Source organism: Brassica napus, unplaced genomic scaffold, assembly GCF_020379485.1.
Source record: "Brassica napus cultivar Da-Ae unplaced genomic scaffold, Da-Ae ScsIHWf_1742;HRSCAF=2372, whole genome shotgun sequence".
Lineage (NCBI taxonomy): Eukaryota > Viridiplantae > Streptophyta > Magnoliopsida > Brassicales > Brassicaceae > Brassica > Brassica napus.
Genome location: NW_026015161.1, coordinates 130,001 through 135,000, shown reverse-complemented (window position 1 = coordinate 135,000; position 5,000 = coordinate 130,001).

The window sequence follows — 5,000 nt, the reverse complement described above, 5'->3', positions numbered from 1 at the left end:
TTGCTGGAACACCATGCAACCTCACTATCTCGTCTAGGTACACTTGCACTATCCTGTCGACCCCATCCCCTTTCTTGATGGGTAGGAAATGAGCCGACTTGGTCAGCCGATCAACCACAACCCATACCGCATCTTTCTTATTCCTGGTCGTGGGAAATCCAGTCACAAAATCCATTGTGATGTGATCCCATTTCCATTCTGGTATGGGTAGGTTCTGAAGTAGACCACTGGGAACCTGATGTTCTGCCTTCACCAGTTGACAAGTGGGACACTTAGCCACCCACTCTGCAACATCAGATTTCATCCTCACCCAATGGTAGTACCTTTTCAGATCCCTATACATTTTGTTCAGTCCAGGATGAACTGAAAACTTGGACTTATGAGCCTGTCTCATAATCTCTTCTTTGAGTTCCTTATCATTAGGAACACTGACCCTACCATTGACCAAGATGGTACCATTGTCAGTTGTCTGGTACTCAGTCTTGTCATTGGCGGCTACCTTCTTTAGATTTTCATCCAGGCCCTGAGCTTGCCTGATCCTGGTCAGGAGATCGGCCTGGTTCACCGCCTCCAATCCCAGTGGCTCATCTGAACCAACCAAGGTATTGAGGTTCAAGGACCTGATCATCCCTTCCAGTTCATCCGCCTCCCTCTCAGATGACACTTCAGCCCTTCTGCGGCTCAAGGCATCAGCCACTAGGTTAGCTTTCCCAGGATGATAAGCTATGTCCAGATCATAATCTGCAACAAATTCCATCCATCTCCTCTGCCTTAAGTTTAACTCAGGCTGAGTGAATATGTACTTCAAACTCTTATGGTCTGTGAGTATTTGCACCCTGGCACCATAAAGATATGATCTCCATATCTTTAATGCAAATACTACTGCAGCCATCTCCAAATCATGGGTTGGATAGTTACCCTCATGCTTCCTTAACTGCCGGGAAGCATAGGCTATCACCTTCCCATGTTGTGTCAAAACACAACCAAGACCAGTTATGGATGCATCCGTATACACCACATAAGGCTGATCAGCCTCAGGCAACACCAGGACAGGTGCATTAGTCAACATGTTCTTGAGTGCTGCAAAACTTTTCGCACACTCCTCAGACCATGTGAACCTCACGTCCTTGCCTGTCAGCTTAGTCATAGGTTGAGCTATGCTCGAGAACCCCTTGACATATTTCCGGTAATAACCAGCCAACCCTAAGAAGCTCCTCACTTCCGTAGCATTCTTTGGCTGTGGCCATTCCTGGATACATTTGATCTTATCTTGATCCACTGAGACTCCTTTATCAGACACCACATGCCCAAGGAATCCAATGCTCTTCTGCCAGAAGCTACACTTGCTTAGCTTAGCAAAGAGCTTCTGTTCTCTCAGGCGGCCCAACACCGCCCTAAGGTGTCTTTCATGGTCCTCCTTTGTCTTGGAATACACGAGTATATCATCAATGAAGATGATCACAAACTCGTCCAAGTATTCCCTGAAGATGCCGTTCATCATCTTCATGAATGCAGCAGGTGCATTGGTCAGTCCGAACGGCATGACCACAAACTCATAGTGACCATACCTAGTTCGGAATGCTGTCTTCCTCACATCACCTGGTGCAATGGGGATCTGATGATACCCAGAGGCCAAGTCAATCTTGGAGAACCACTTGGCTCCACGGAGTTGGTCCAACAACTCATCAATCCTGGGTAAAGGGTACTTGTTCTTCACAGTCACCCTGTTCAAACCCCTATAATCAATGCACAACCTAAAGCTACCATCCTTTTTCTTAACGAATAGGACTGGTGCTCCCCAAGGTGATACACTAGGGCGTATGAACCCCTTCTCAAGCAACTCCTCAAGTTGCTTCTTCAGCTCTGCCATCTCAGCTGGTGCCATTCTATATGGACTTTTTGATAACGGGGCCGTTCCAGGTTCCAATTCAATGATGAATGGGTCAGCCCTATCAGGGGGAATGCCCTGTAGTGCCCCAAACACATCCTGAAATTCTCGAACCAACGGTATACCCTCTGGGTCACAGGCCCCTACAACCTCATCAGTGTAAATGGTAGCCAAAAAGGCCTCACAACCATTTCCAAGCATCCGTTCTACTTGGACTGCTGAAACCACCAAACTACAAGAGGTTGGCTTGATTCCTTGGTACTTGATCGGGGGTCCAAACTCATTCTCAAGTTGCACCCTTCCCCGGTGACAATCTAGAGTTGCCCGATACTTTCCCAACCAGTCCATGCCCAAGATCACTTCATGATGCTTGAGGGGGACAACAATCAGATCTATAGGCATCGGCCTATCCAAGATCACCACAGGGATGTCCTTAACCAGACCGAGTGAGTTCATAACTTGCCCTCCGGCCGCACTCACTCGTTCAGGACCATCCCATGTTCCATACTGGAACAAACCTTTTCCTATCATACTTGGACTCACAAAACTATGTGTAGCTCCAGTATCAAATAGTGTGTGTGTTTCCACACCCCCAATACTTAAGGTCCCATTGATCGCTTGGAAAGGCCGAGCCCCATCCACATCCTTGGATAGCTCATACACACGAGGTGTGGAGGTCTGGCCTCGTCCCTGAACTGGCCTGCTAGCCTCCCCACGTCCCTTACTTTGGTTGCCTTGCAACTTAGGGCAGTCCCTGCGGTAGTGGCCCTTCTGGCCGCAGTGGTGACAGGTCCTGGACTCACCCAACGGACTTGGACAATCCTTGGCTGAGTGATCCATCTTACCACATCGAGTGCAGGCACCCATGGCCTTCCAGCACTCTCCACCGTGGTATCGTCCACACTTAGGGCACTCTGACCTACCACTTGAGGTTTTACCCTCCTCGGTCGAGTCCCTCTTCCTCTTCTTGTCACCACTCTGACCCGAGGATACCACCACACTCTTCAGCTTCTGCTTACCCTCCTCGGTGAGGTTGGTCTCCAGCAAGGCCATCCTCTCAACCAACTCAGAAACCGTGTGGAACTTACAAACAGAACAGTAGGTTCGAAGTTCCACCCTTAGGCCTCGGATGAACCTTCGGACTTGAACCTTCTCATCCTCCAGTTCTCTTCCCACATACCTTCTGAGTCGGTTGAACTCTTCTTCATACTCACGAACAGTCCTCCGTCCCTGAGTCAAGTCCAGGAACTTGGACTCCAAACGATCCCACGCCTCAGCAGGAAAGTACTTATGGTTGAACTCAACCTCAAAGTCAGCAAAATGCTCAATGGTGCCATTGGTACGCTTGTCCAAAGCTAACCACCAGTTATGTGCATCTCCCTCCAGGAAGTGTACTGCTATGTCCTTCTGGTAGTCCTCAGGACAACGCGTGGACTTGAAGTTCCGAACCAACCGGGTTCTCCACTCGTCCGCCTCCATAGGATCAACACTTCCAGCAAAGTGTTTGGTTCCCAACTTGGAGATATGCTCCAGCACCTTCAGGTAGTCCATACCATGCACTGGCCTGACCGGTGGGTCTATCTCAATCACCTCGGCCACACGGCCAGCACCAACATCAGTCACTCCAGCAGCAACCCGAACCGGGGGATTAGCCTGTCCTACGGACGAGTTCACCAATGGTGTGAACGCCTGTGTCAAGGAGGCTATCTGAGCTCCCATGACCTGCATAGCTTCCACCAAGCCCCTTATGGTCGGCTCAATGACCTCCTCAGCACCAGTGACCCGAACATTGTTTGCATCAACATTCTGGCCACTCCCAGCACCAACGTTGGATGACCCAGTATCTTCTCCATGGACTTGCTCTTGTTGCTCGTCCACATTAGTTTCATTAACCTCAGTAGGAAGAGTTGGACCCACTGGGAGTCCGGTGGCATTATCCACCTGCTCCACCAGAGCCGGTAGCACTGTGGTTGGAATGGTTCCAGCTGGTAACACTCCGGTCTGTTCAGCACCATCCTGCCCCACTGCTCCAGACGCCCCAGTCGCCTCCTTTCCTTTCCGAGATTTATACCTTCTTGTTCCCTTAGGAGTTACAAACACAAACAAAAGGTTAGTCCACAACTGAACACACACCTCAATCACTCCTAAGTTAATCAGTAGAAAAGATTACTTAGAACCCAACTATCTCACCATGAGTCCAAACGGCCAAGTGTGTGGTGAACCAATAACCCAACAAATCCTAGAATCAAGAATGCTCTGATACCAACTTGTAAGACCCGATCCTGGATTCCTCAATCCAACCAGACCGCGGCCTCACCAAACAATGCAACCAATTCCATCTTTCATATTCAAGTTCAAGTGTTAAATAATTCTAAGTCTTTTTCAGAGTTTTGAGGTTCCAACATTCACACTTAAACAATCAAGCATCAACTAATGAAAATAGATACTTCATAGATATTAACCAAGGTTCATACATCATTCATCATCCTAAATAATAGAATACATACTAGAATCGCATAAGTTCACAAGTTGCACAATAGGCTACAATAATCACACAATTTTCAGAATCAACCCAATCACCACACATCTTCCCATGGCCGCGGTCCTCATGGTGCTTTTCCCTTACCACGGTCCATTTCTGGTCCTGGATCCAACACAAACAACCACACAATCACAAGGTTAGATTACAAAACAAGAATCAAATCACATTGCATGGTCGGATCCAATCTAGTCAAGAACAATCATCAAAAATGTCAAATCTGACCCCTTTAAAAAGAGATCCAAATACCAAATAAAATTCATGATAATTCATGATAATTCAGAAGAAAAATATTCCCATAAACAGATTCAAAAGAATCGGCTCAGATCATAGTGATCTCGGCCATGAACAGCCCACACAAGAACAAGGGACTTTCATGGAATTGGATCAGGCCAAGGCCTTAGGATCAATGAATCCTTTCCTGTAACAACATAAACCATTCCAAAGCACAACATATAAGAAGAAACAGAGTAGAAGAAGTCAGAGTAAGGAGTAGCCAATCGATCCAAACCGGCCAGGCTCACACGGCCATCATCCGCGGCCTTGTCCGGTTACTCTTGGCCACACCTCTCA